The sequence below is a fragment of the Carcharodon carcharias genome, chromosome 6 (genome assembly GCF_017639515.1).
Source record: "Carcharodon carcharias isolate sCarCar2 chromosome 6, sCarCar2.pri, whole genome shotgun sequence".
In the NCBI taxonomy this organism is placed as follows: domain Eukaryota; kingdom Metazoa; phylum Chordata; class Chondrichthyes; order Lamniformes; family Lamnidae; genus Carcharodon; species Carcharodon carcharias.
Genome location: NC_054472.1, coordinates 37,822,545 through 37,836,764, shown reverse-complemented (window position 1 = coordinate 37,836,764; position 14,220 = coordinate 37,822,545). Strand labels below are relative to the sequence as shown.

The 14,220-nt window shown below is 43.5% G+C and overlaps 1 pseudogene; it reads right to left on the bottom strand.

The window, feature by feature from the left end:
* Positions 1-2,952: 2,952 nt before the first annotated feature.
* Positions 2,953-3,072, bottom strand: LOC121279491 (annotated as a pseudogene).
* Positions 3,073-14,220: the final 11,148 nt, after the last annotated feature.

Sequence of the window (14,220 nt, the reverse complement as noted above, 5' to 3'; positions counted from 1 at the left end):
CCGGTTTCTGTGACCTTTATTTTAGGTTGTTCAGGTTTTCAGCACCCTGAGGCAGCTCTTCGCCTTCAGGGAGCTTTCTGTGAGCACTCCCCTGTGCCCACACTGACTTCAGCATTCCCAACCCCACCTGGCAGTGCTGAGCCTTTCAGCGCGCATGCTTCACGCTGGCCGTTAATTGGCCAGCCAGCATGAATTTGTGGTTGGGGGCTGATTGCGGTTGGCAGCCTGTTCCCCAGCCAATCCCAGACTCACTAATCCTGCACGCCCACCAACCTAAAATTCCTGCCCGTTAACTCTGTATCTTTCTCCAAACCAGTCCAGCATTTTCAGCTTTTAGTCCCAAACTTTGTTTTTATGTATTGGCATTAACCAAAAGCACTTTGTAGTTTTGTTCATAATCCTTGACGTGGAGCTAATATTTCCACCCTCTGTAATATATAACAAAATAAAGAAGGGTTTATGATTTTGTTACATATAGAACACTGTAAAACTTCCCTGGTGTTTTACGTGAAGACTAAGGTAATGAATCAAGCATTTGAATTAATGCTGTTCAAAGCAGCACATTGTTCAGTTTTTATGTCTTGGAATTTACCATTTTGTCCAACTATAAACTGTTGTGTTGGCTGTGAAGGTTTAATAGTTTCTGCCTTAGGATATCAAGTACTCGTCAGTTCTGACTAGTTGCACCTTATTACCTTATTATAAGATGTTAAAGGGATGTAGATGTGGAACAGGTGTTTCCCCTTCTGGGGCATTAGGTTCACATTTACTCTGTATTTTATCATCACATTAGTGTTGAATACAACTACTTAAGCCACTAATTGCCAAGGCTAGGTTGCAAAATGAAGCACATGTGCTAGATAAATTAGGATCTGTGGCACTGTGATCGTCTGATTGGACCTGTTTTACTTCAGTTGATTTGAGCACCTGACTAGTGTTAATTATGTAAGGATAGATAGAAAGTAATGGGGAGAACACCTGGAATGGAGTGAACATGGGCCTCTAATGTAAAGGGAGGGATGCAGTTGTGTCACCTATCATTTCATTTGAGTCTCAGCGCAGCAATGATCAAGGAGAACTGGGCAGTAGTTTTATCATCCAGCCCCATTCATACAGGACCTGAGAACAGCCAAATAGCAAGAAAATTAAGCTAGGAAAAAGATATTTGACACTATCTTTGGAGGCCCTCAGGCTTTTGTTTTTACCTTACAGCCAGTGGCCAATACTGTTGCTGTAGAGCTCAGTCATCTGAATTTCCACCCCTCTTCCCAGATCAAGGCCCTATGAAGAGTGAGTAAGTATTTGGGGTACATTCAGTCAATTTAAATGAAATGAAGCAGATATAAGCCAGTTGACATTAAGATAATGGGAGAGGGAGGAAGAAAGTTATCCCTTGGACATTTGAACTGCTTTTCACAATTAGTTAGTATGCGTACACATTATCTAGTACTGGAGCATTCGCTTCATGTTTAGAAACGTGCTTTGGTTCTCATTTGCTGGTGCTCATTTTCTGTTGTCTTGACATTCGATTTGGTATTCCAGACTCATTCCTGGGTTTAAAATCGACACTGTAAGCAGTGCACAGCCTAACTGGGAGGCCCATGGCTGGCACAAAAGTGGGCATTGGGCCACATTTCAGTAAATCCGCTCATTCTTTTCAGCAAATGAATTTTGATGCTTGTGCCCTGCAGGCAGCTGCCCTCAGTTAAGTGTTGATTCAGCACCTGTATCAACTTGAAGAATTAATAGAAATCACTGTGAAATTTATTTTCTATATTTTGTTTTAGCTCAGCATTCTGCTTATAAAGATTTTTGAACTTTCTTGCTTTCACTTGCTGATTCGTCTTTTGTTTCTTAATCTCGGTTTCTTCAATAGCTACTGCAACTATGCAATAGAATCTAAGGTAGATCTGATCTGTGCTGAGTCAGCTAATTGCAACCAGGGTGGCCAGGGATGTTACAATTAGTCTTGGTTCTCATTGTTCCTAGAGGCTAAAATACTTACACTTGAAAATTGATTTTTTTTCCATGAAATTTCAGAGGGTAAGTATGAACACAGGGACAGCAGTAGGCCATTCAGCCCCTTCATACTGCTTCATAATTTGATTAGCTCTTGGTTGATCTGTACCTCAACTCTGTTTATTCACTTTTAAAAATTATTTATTCAAGGGATGTGGACGGAGCTGGCAAGGCCAGCTTTTATTGCTCATCCTTATTGCCCTTGAAAAGTTGGTGGTGAGCTGCTGTCATTTACTGCTGCAGTCCATGTGGTGTAGGTACATCCATAGTGCTGTTGGGGAGGGTGTTCCAGGATTTTGACCCAGTGGCATTGAAGGCATGGCGATATTGTTCCAAATCCAGATGGTGTATCACTTGGAGGGGAACTTGCAAGTAATTGTGTTACCATACATCTGCTACCCCTGTCCTTCCAGGTGGTAGATGTCACAGGTTTGGAAGGTGCTGTCGATGAAACCTTGGTGAGCTGCTGCCCTGCATCTCTGGTGATGGAGGAGTGAATGAACAAAGTGGTGGGTGGGGGCCAATCATGTGGCTTTTTTGTCCATTCGAGCTGCACTCATCCAGGCCAGTGGCGAGTATTCCATTACACTCCTGATTTGTGCCTTGTAGATGGGGGACAGGTTTTGGGGAATCTGGAGCTGAGTTGCTCACTGCAGAATTCTCAGAATTCCTGCATAGTTCCTTCTCCATAGTATGTATATTGTTGGCCCAGTTAGATTTCTCGTCAATGGTAAACCTCAGAATGTTCCCAATTTAGGGAATACAGTGATGGTAATGCTGTTGAATGTCAAGGGCAGATGATTAGATTCTCTGTTGCTGGAGATGGTCATTGTCTGGCACTTGTGTGGTGTGAATGTTACTTGCTACTTATCAGCCCAAGCCTGAATGCTTTCCAAGTCTTGCTGTATGAGGACACAGACTACTGCATTATCTGAGGAGTTGCGAATGGTATTGAATATTGCAATCACCTGTGAACCTCCCCACTTCTGATTTTTTTTTTTTTTTTGGGAACAGATACTACACTTGATCTTAGCCAAAAGGCCGAGAAGTGATAACACTTCTGATTTTATAATGAACGTAAAGTCATTGATGAAGCAGCTGAAGATGATTTGGCCTAGAACACTACCCTGAGGAATTCCTGCAGCGATGTAGCAATTGATGTTCATTGCTTACTGTTGTTCCATGTTCCTACTACGCTTACCTAGCAAAACTATCTATCTCCATTTTGAATTTTTCAATTGCCCTAGCTTCAATAGCTTTTTGAGGGAGAAAGTGGAAATATGGAGCTATCTTTTTTGTGAAGAAGTATCTCCTGACATCAGCCTTGAACTTCATAGCCCTCATTTTAAGGTTATGCCCCCTGGATATGAACTACTCACCACAGGTAACAGTTTCTTTCCTTCTATCCTATAAAATTCTTTAATCATCTTAATCAGCTCAATTAGATCACCGTTTAATCTTCTGTACTCAACAGAATACAAGCCTAGTTTATGCAACTTGTCCTCACAATTTAACCATTTTTGCACCGGTATGCCTCTGGTAAATGCCACTTCACCCGCTCCAAGATCATTATATCCTTTCTGAGGTGCAGAAAACTGAATGCACTCTAATGTTTTTGTGTTTCATATGAGGACACCCAGATCCCTCTGTACTGCAGCATTCTGCAATCCCTCTCCATTAAAATAATGTTTTGCTTTTCTATTCTTCCAACCAAAGCAGATAACCTCACATTTTCCCACATTTTACTCTATCTACCAAATAGTATTTGGAAAAGAGTTAAAATCAAATATTTTAGATTTAAGGTGAAGTGTATTTACAGACATTGAAGGTGAGGATACTTCAAACTGATTTGTTGAAGAGTCATTCTGCTTCTTACCCTACACTCACATGCCACAAATCCCCTCTAGATAGATATACATAGGTGGAACCTCACCCTCCCAACCTCTCCTTTAATATCATTCCTCTGAGTCTGGCTGAAAGCCTACCCTAGAAATTTGCTGTTTACAAACTGGACTTGTAATGTAATGTGTGTTTCTGTCTATGTTCTAGAGGATGCTGTGTAGGATCAGATGTCTGATGGCATCAAGTTGCACTCAAAAATCTGTGGGGAGACATCAGGGTAATGAATGTTAAGTTGTTGACTGCAAATTCTAGGCCATTGTCTTTTCCACATACCATTGCATGTGCCTTTCTGTTATTGCAGCAAATTGAGAGGCAATCATTTTAGTGAGACAAGGCTCTCAATGTTAACTCCCTCACCTGGCAGAAACTAGACAGGAGGGTAGTTAAAATAAGGGCACCAATTTAACCCCTGGGTCTCATTATTAACTTGCTTTTTTGGGGTAGGAAGCAGCAGGGTTTTGCTTTAAATATGTAGATTAGAAATAAGTAACTTCATCAAGATTCAAACCAAAATTTAGGCCTGAGGAGGGGAGTAGTTACAGCATCCATATCTAGTCAATCCTGCCAGGAGATGGTTCATGGAATGTAAAAACAGATGGATCCCAGCCCTTTGAAGAAGCCTTTGACTTCCTTTAGTCCCATTGTCAACCTCCCGCCAGCTCTCATAATCATTGGTATCTTTCTCTGCCCACTCCCCACTAGACAGGCAGAACCTCCAATAATAATAATCTGAAGAAGAGTCATACAGACTCAACACGTTAACTCTGTTTCTGTCTTGACAGATGCTGCCAGACCAGTTGAGTTTTTTCAGCATTTTCTGTTTTTATTCCAGGTTTTCAACATCTGCAGTATTTGGCTTTTATTATACATAGGTGGAACCTCATCCTCCCAACCTCTCCATAAATATCATTCCTCTGAGTCTGGCTGAAAGCCTACGCTAGAAATTTGCTGTTTACAAACTGGACTTGTAATGTATGTTTCTGTCCATGTTTTATCCTATTTGCACAATCAAAGGGAAGGACTGAGGTCCGACAATCCCTCCTGAACCCTGCCACCAAGAGCATCCCAAGCAAAGTGTTGATTATCACTACAGGGTAATGAATTGTCTATTGGCTTCAGCCATTGTGGAAAAACCTTCACTGTCTTCCTCGCTAATATGCTAATCAATCTTTTTCTGAATGTCTGTAAATATACTTCACCTTAAATCTAAAATATTTGATTTTACTCTTTTCCAAATACTATCTGAGAAGAAATTAATAAAAGTCCTAACAAATGAAGTATCTCTTTCCCCTTCTCTCCCAGAATAGGTGCCTTGATTTCACCCTAAGGCACACATGCAAAGATCATACACCCATGCTATGACTGCCCATGTATGTAGACCCAGCAGTCCATAGGCTGCATGGAAACTTTCCCAAAGTATTTTCACCCTTTCTTCCTGGTTCCTCTGAGCCTTTGTTCCAACTGTAGTTCCATATATATCTCCTTTCTTCCTTAGGCAGTCCCTTGGGATCAAGGATAACAGGCTACCACTCTGGTTTGACAGGTTCTGATATAGTTAATAAGCCCAATGCACGATCCACAGACTCTGCCACATGTGGGGCAGCAGGTGTTTGAAGGGTTGGGTAGATAGGTTGTTTGGAGGCTTGTGCATTCCCTCCAACAACTTGATTGTACCTCTGCATATGCCTTGATGTGTTTGGTGCCTTCCCGGATGAGCCGTCTCCACTTTGGTCAGTCACAAGCCAGCAACAAGAATTTTCTGGCTGACATGCGGGTGGCAGAGCCCACACATCAGCGCTTAAAATGTTGCACGAAGGTGCCAATGTCAGCGTGTGGCATTGCGACATTTCAGTGGGCGGGTGCACTCAGCAGCAGGGCACTCGCCCATCATTAATTGAAGGCCTTGTTAAGGCCCTTAACTTGCCAATTGTCCAGGATTTTGAGGGGCTCGTGCAAACTTTGGGTCGGCGCACGGGCCCAATGGGCGGTCGGGAAGGAGATTTTTTAATAAAACTTATGCAATGTCGAGATATGTGGACTCAGGGGGTTGTTCATGTTTTCCATGAAGTTTTAATTGCTGAAAGTGTTTTAAAGTTGCCTGTGTGATTGTTCGCAGTTCTCATCGATTTTCCATGAGCTTTTTGTGTACTTTGAAACCAGTCTGCAGACAGTAAACTTTCTCAGGCCTGCAGCTTTCCTGAGGCCTCCATTTATCCTGGGGATGTGGGTTCTGACCTCTCCACTGGAGGCAGCTCCCCTGAGGAGGAAAGAGAGGGATAGAATAAGGAGGAGACCAGGACTGGACAATCATGCTCCAGGGGAGCCATCTTTGGGAGGACAGGCGCAGGCACAAGGGGTGCAGGGCCAAGATGTTGTCCAAGGTGGAAAGGGCCGCAGAAGACGTCACTATCCTGCTGCCAGGATATACAGGCGGTGAAGCAGTTACCTCAATATGACTGAGGTGCAGTGCCAAAGGAGGCTCCGACTCTCAAGGGAGGTAGTCAACTATACCTGTCAGTTGATTGGCCCTGAGATCTCCCCTAACTATGTGGTTGGACACCCCATGTCAGCAGCTCTGAAGCTCACAGTTGCCCTCCACTTCTATGCCTCTGGCTCCTTCCAGGGCTCGGTGGGTGGTCTTTGCAGTGTCTCCCAATAAGCTGTCCACACTTGTGTCAAGCAAGTTACAGACACTCTGTTCCGATGGGCATTGACCTTCATCCACTTCCACTATGACCAGGCAAGTCAGACACAGCGAGCCAGAGGCTTCGCGGCCATTGCTGGCTTCCCCCATGTCCAGGGTACAATAGACTGCACACATGTGGCCATCAAGGCACCAGCAGGTGAGCCCGGTGCCTTTGTCAACAGGAAGGGCTTCCACTCCATGAACGTGCAGATAGTGTGTGATCACAGGATGCTGATTCTACAAGTCTGTGCAAGGTACCCAGGCACCTCCCACGACGCCTACATCCTCAGACACTCCCAGGTGCCGGGGCTCTTCAGTGCTCCAGCTCGGATGGATGGTTCGCTGCTGGGTGACAAGGGCTGTACCCTGCAAAGGTAGCTCATGATGTCACTACGCTGTCCAAGAACAGAAGCTGAGCAGTGGTACAACAGGAGCCAGGGCACCACAAGGGCTGTGGTGGAGAGAGCCATCGGTCTTCTCAAGATGCACTTCCGTTGCCTGGACCGCTCGGGGCACACTCCAGTACCCCCCAGGTTGGATCTCTCTGATTGTGCAGGATGCAGCAGACTACCACTATATTGCTCTGGAAAGGAGGGATGCAGTTGACGATGAAGACCTTGACACCCTGGATGAGGCTGCACATGATGAATCCAGAAGTGCCTCAAGGATGATGAAGCACAGGGCGATGATGAGAGGCAGCACACTGACTGGCTATTACACCAAGGAGGCAGGGACACCCAGGACAATTTAATCCAAAGAACCTTCAGCTAGCTCCACACAAATGGACCAGCATTGCCTGGCACTTCCACACGTGGCACTCAGGTGCTACATCTTCCTCCTTATCAGCTGCAACTAAGGGCTTAGTACAGAAACATCAATAGCCACTCAAACACTCGTGATATGTCTGTGAAAAAGAAAAATGCAGCACAAAGGGAACACCCTCAGCCATGGTCAGAAAAGTGGACTTTATTATGTCCAAAAAAAGTACACAGACTTCTCCATTCCAATAAGGAGAATTTTGTTCCCTATTCTAAGGCCAACACAAAATCACCTGTGCCATACCCGTTGAGAGCCTAATGTGCCTCATGCTTACGTTTGCGGGTGCTACGTCTAGGTGCCACCCCATCGGTCAGAGTGGCTTGTGAGACAGCTTGCTGACTCTGTCCTATTGGCCTCGATGACATTGGCGAGCATCCTCTGGCCCGTGGAGCCTGTGATGGCCCTGCCTGGGACGGTGTGGCCAGTTCCAGAACTGACACCTCCCCAGTTGTTGCAGCCTCAACGGAAGCAACGTTGACTGGCAGAGGGGTGGAGGAGCTGCTGCCCTCGTCTGGAGCGCCCTGAGAGGAGCTCACAGTGACTACAGGCAGCTACTGTACCAACGTGGGGTCCCTTTTGACCTCCCTGCTCATCACAGATGCATGGGCACCGAGCGCCAATGCTTGATGCCCACAACATCTCCCACATTGGGAATGACCGCCTGTGGCCAGTACCACTGTGAAGGCTTGCAGGTCAGAGCATAACCCAATCAGAAGGTTTTCCATCTAATTGAACCCCCTCTCCATGAAAGTCGCCAATTTCTCAGTGGAGGAAGCCTGAAGCTCTGCCCTGAGGTTCATGCCTTCATGTGCACTCTGCCTGGACTCCTCCATCACAGAGACCATCTGAAGCATACCCTCATGCAACCCTGCCAGATGCAAACGCACTTCCTGCCGCTTGTCCTGCAGCTGCTGCATTGGTGACAACTCCAGAGGCATGTCATCAGTGTCGGACTCAGCATATGCCTCGTCCCCTGCAGCCCTCCGACTGCTGGCGCCATCGGCACTCTCTGCCCCTACCATCTCCTCCAGCGATTGTGAAGTGCCCTCTCCACTGTGACCTGGGACACTAGCCGATAGTAAATTCCCCACCGAAGTGTTTGTGTCTGCACTGGTGCCTGGCTGGCTGAAATGATGTGCCATAAGTTGCACATTTTGGGCCTCACGTGTGGAGGGGGAGCTGTGGTGTCTCTGGGAACAGCAATCTGGTGGTGATGCTGAAATTAACAGCAAGGACAGTGCATCAGTTAGCGTACAGTCAGTGCAACTTTTCATCCCTTTTTTCCCGCCCCCCCCCCCCAGCCTCGTAAGTCGCTCACCCTTCAAGAGCCTAAGGAGACGAACATTGGTGAGGTGGAAAAGAGTCAAGGAGGCCCAAACATTAGATGTGCATATACACAGGCTGGTCAGATGGCCTCAGGAATGCCACATGGCACGTTATGTGACATTGGAGTGGGAAGAGTGCAGAGCTACCTGACCTGGATGCATGCTGGCCTGGATAGTTGCTGGGCTGAGGAAATATCCGAAACACTTACGACATTTGCCGTGGATCACAGGAGATTGAGAGGTTACATTATTGACCTTCATTCCATTAGGAGGGGCATAGACCAGGTGGGCAGAAGGCAACGTTTCCCCTTAGCACAGGGATGAGTAACGTGGTGGCATTCATCTAAGTTGAGTGCCATGAGGTTCCCAGCTGAGGTGCTGAGGAACTTCTGGACAGAGTAATGTGGGGGGCACTGGCTGGAAGGGTGGTGGAGGTCCCAAACCCCCTGAGATGCAATAAGTCTTTGGTTGTGCAGCAGCGATCCAATGTCATGTGAGACCATAGGGATAGTAGTCAAAAATGGGATAAGGTGACTTTGGAAGGTGGTGGAGACGCGAATCCTCAAGGGGACGAGGAACCTTTTGTGTATGTCCCACACGTCAGAGTGTCTCAGTCAGTGAATGAGCAGTGTTCCAGCATTAATGATTGCAGCAGCCATCAGTGGTTTGGATGGAGGAGCATGAAGAACCAGATGAAATTGATTTATGTTGACTGGCAAAGGAAGCAAGAGCGACATGAGAAACTTTTACGCAGCACGTGTTTAAGATTTAGAATGCACTATCTGAGAGTACAGTGGAAGCAGTGTCAATTGTGACTTTCAAAGGGGAATTGAATATTTATCTGAGAGATTAAAAAAAAGTTGCAGGATTATGAGAAATAAAAGCCAAGTGAGTAGGTCTTAGCTAGCACAGACACGACAGGCCAAATGGCCCTGTGTGCTGTAACTATTCTAGATTCTATGATGAACACAGGCCAGGTATCCAAATGGGATGTTGCACAAAATAACAAGGAGTAAAATGGGTGCTATCAGAGAATAGTAATGACACATATCCTAATTCATCTGGTTCAGGTGCTGCATTTTTGTACCCAGCCTTAGCAGATGAGATTGCCAATGAATACTGAATTTTGTTTTTGATTTACATGTGATCATCACTTGAGAACATTATGAAACATTCCATTTCAAAAGGCAATAACATCAAAAAATTGACTACCTTTCACCCATATATCTTTCAGTTGCATCATAATTTAAGACTTGATAGGGCAGATTATGATTGGTAGTTGCATACTTAAAGTGGATGGTCACTTGCTTGAATTGTACAACCAACTAACATTGCATTACTTAACAATCAGTACATATTTAAAAGAATAAACTGGGTTTGAGAATTATGAGCTCTTGGGCAGATTTACTTTAGAGACAGGGAAAATGAATCATAGCGTGGTATTTTGTTGCATGACAGGACAATATTTTTTTAATTATGAAGGGGTTTGAGGGCAGATAGAAGCAAGTTGTCTCCAACAGTCAATAGATCAAGAATGAGGGGTAATTGATATAAGTTTAAAGCAATTTAGGATTGAATATAAGCTAACTGCTTTCACACAGCTGTGAAGCTGAGGAATTAATTTCCAATAGTCATGTTTTGAGGAAGAAGGTGCATCAAGGTTCAAGATAAGGATTTATGATAGGTGTTGGAAGATAAAGGATACGCAAAGTGGCTGTGTCATTACTCATGTGGAGGGTAAACACTAACATTGACTGAATGGCCTGCATCCATGGGTGGAATTTTACAGCCCCCCCAACCAAACTGTTGGATTTGATGGCAGGAGACCTCATAAAATGCAGCACGTGGCCTGCAGGTGGCAGAGCAAGAAACGGCACCATCTGAAAAATCCTGCCATGTGGATAATTCTCAATCTTTCATTATATTTCCATGAATGTTCAATTCAGTGGTAGCAATTTGAGAGTTAAAGAAAAATGATCACGTCAGTTTATTTCCCATCTACTAAACCTATTATAGTCCATTTTTTTGCAAATGAGAAGTCCTCTGATAGTGCAGCTGGAACACTTGAGCAATGTTCCAAATGCACTTTTGGAAAACCTGAGATGGTATCCTTCTCCTTCAAATATAGACACCCTTCCAATTGCTGTTTGTTTAGTTTTGGCCTTCATTCCCACCACATGATAGACTAAACTCCATTGCAATATCTAATGAGCTAATCTCATTATTGTGTTCATTTGGAATCACATTATCAGTCGCTTGTTGTATCAATACAAAATTTCTTTGTTTATATTTTGATGGAAGCATTACCTATTATAAAGAATCATGTAATTATTTTAAAGTAACTGAAAAATATATTTCAAACATTGCATTAAGCATTCATAAACTAATATTTGTGTGACATAATCACAGTTCCAGTGTGCTTAGATTCATTAGACCACTGTAGTTCAAGTAGTATTCAGGGAACATTTGAGCTAGGAGCATGTAACTGATGGTGCAATGAGCAGCAGTCACAATATAGCTCTTAGGATAATGTGCTGTGTTTTTTTTTATTCTTTAAACTTTCACCAGGCACTTACTGAAGCATTGATGACAACCACTTTCTTAACAAACGGTTAAGGTTGATAAATATGAGAGAACACTTTTGTTATGTAATGTGGAGGTCAAGGAGACAGGTTAAGTCCCTGTATCCTTGGCAGAGTAAATAGGAATATGAAAACATAGGACTGAGAAGCAGGAGTAAGCCATTTTGCCCCTCGAGCCTGCTCCACCATTCAATAAGATAATGGCTGATCTGGTTGTGATGTCAGTTCCACTTTTCTGTATATCTAACTCAGTCTTAAATAAATTCAATTACCCAGCTCTCTGCAGAAGTATTACCGGTTGCAGGTGTATGTCATTGCTTTGTATAAATAAAGACACGGATTCGTGTGGTAGTAACTAATTACTTTTAATTCCAGACCTTCAAGGAGATACAATAAAAATAACAATTTAGTATCATAGAAGCATAGAATGGCTACAGCACAAAAGGAGGCCATTTGCCCTGGTGTGCCCATGCTAGCCCTCTGCAAGAGCAAAAAGATAAAAGCAAAAACTGCGGATGCTGGAAATCCAAAACAAAAATAAAAATACCTGGAAAAAAACAGGAGGTCTGGCAGCATCTGCGGGGAGGAACGCGGTTAACGTTTCGAGTCCAGATGACTCTTCAACGAACTAAGTAAAAATAGAAAAGAGGTGAAATATAAGCTTATATTACATTAACTGTATTCCTCTCCGCAGATGCTGCCAGACCTGCTGAGTTTTTCCAGGTATTTTTATTTTTGCTCTGCAGGAGCACTCAGCTAATCCCATTCCCTGACCCTTTCACACACTTATCCAATTCCCTTTTGCAAACCATGATTGAATCTGCTTCCACCACGCTCTTGGGCAATATATTCCAGATCCTAACCTTACTCGCTGAGTAAAAAAGTTTTTCCTCATGTCACTGTTGCTTCTTTTGCCAGTCACCTTAAATCGGTGTCATCTGGTTCTTGACCCTTCCACCAATGGGAACAGTTTATTTCTATCTATTCCTTCTAGGCTCCTCATGATTTTGAACACCTCTGACAAATCTCCTCTCAACCTTCTCTTCCCTAAGGAGAACAACCCAGCTTCTGCAATCTATCCATATAACTGAAGAACCTCATACCTGGAACTTTTCTCGTAAATCTTTCCTTCAGTTCCACTAAAGAATTCACATCTTTCTTAAAATGCATTCCAATAATTAGATACAATACTTGAATTGAGGCCAAACCGATGTTTCATAGAAGTTTATTGCAACCTTCTTTCGTTTATACTCCATGCCTCTATTTATAAAGTCCAGGACCCAGTATGCCTTTTTAAACACTTCTTCAAACTGCCCTGCCACCTACAATGAATTGTACACATATACCCCAGGTCTCCCTGTTCCTTCATGCCCTTTTACATTTTCACCCTTAATTTTATATCGCCTCTCTTTGTTCTTCCTTCCAAAATATATCACTTCACACTTCTCTGCTATAAATTTAATCTTTCACAAATTCACTCATTCCACCAGCCTGTCTGTGTCCCTTGAAGTTTATCACTTTTCTCCTTACAGTTCACTATACTTCCAAATTTTGAGACATCTACAATTGTGCCCTGTATTAAGAACATTAAAAAAATCAGTACCAATCATGATGAACCCTACTCTATACCTCCCTCCAGTCCAAAAAAACAACTGTTTGCCACTTCCCTCTGTTACCTGTCCCTCAGCCAACCTTGTATCTGTCACTATCTCTTTAATTCCATGGGCTTCACCTTTGCCTGCACGTCTATAATGGGGCACTTTATAATGTGCCTTTTTGAATTTCACGTACATCGTATCAACCGCATTGTACTCAGCAACATTCTTTGTTACCTCATCAAACAACTCAGTCATATCATGAGTAAACTTAAAAGTCTCAGTTGTGGCTCTGTTGGTTGCTCTCACCTCTGAGGCAGAAGGTTGTGGGTTCAAGTCCTGCTCCAGGGCTTAGCACAAAAATCAAGGCTGACACTTCAGTGTATTAATGAGGGAATACTACACTGGTTTCAGTTGAGATGTTAAACTGAGGCCCTGTCTGCCCTCTTTGGTGATTGTAAAAGATCCCATGGCACTATTTAGAAGAGCAGGGCAGCTATCACCGGTGTCCTGGCCAATATTATCCCCCAATCAAAATCACAGAAACAGATTATCTGGTTATTTTCACATTGCTTTTTGTGGGAGCTTGCTGTGTGCAAATTGGCTGTCGTGTTTCTTACATTACAATAGTGACTACATTTCAAAAGTACTTCCTTGGCTGTAAAGCACTTTGGGATATCCTGTGACCCAGTGGTCATGAAAAGTGTTATTTAACTGCAAGATTTTCTTTCTTTTGAAAAATATTGTTAGCTTAAAGTTCTACTTCAGAGAGCTGAGCACAAAACCTAGACTAACGTTTTAATGCTATATTGAGGAAATGTTACATTTGAATTTGATTTTGATGTAAAAGTCCCCATTTACACTCTCAGGCATAAAAGATTCAATTTGGAGATGAGCAGTGTAGCTTTCCTGGTGTTGTGATTAATCTGCTTGATACCTCAGTATGATATGTTGTGTGACCTTCTATAGACTATATAAACTGTGAATTTACTCTTCACCTCTTTGCTCTGATGAAAATGATCCCAGCAACTCTGGTCTCCCACATAACTGAAATCCCTTCCCTGTTATCATTCTGATATTTCATTAATATTTCAAAAAGTTTTACTCCAGCTTCTCCTGCACTGATTGTCAATAATTGAACACAATTGTGAAACAGAATTCAAATAAACCCAAGTTATCTGGTTCACTAATGCCCTTTAGGGAAGGAAATCTGCCATCCTTACCTGGTCTGGCCTACATGTGACTCCAGACCCACAGCAATGTGGTTCACTTTTAAATGCCCTCTGCACAAG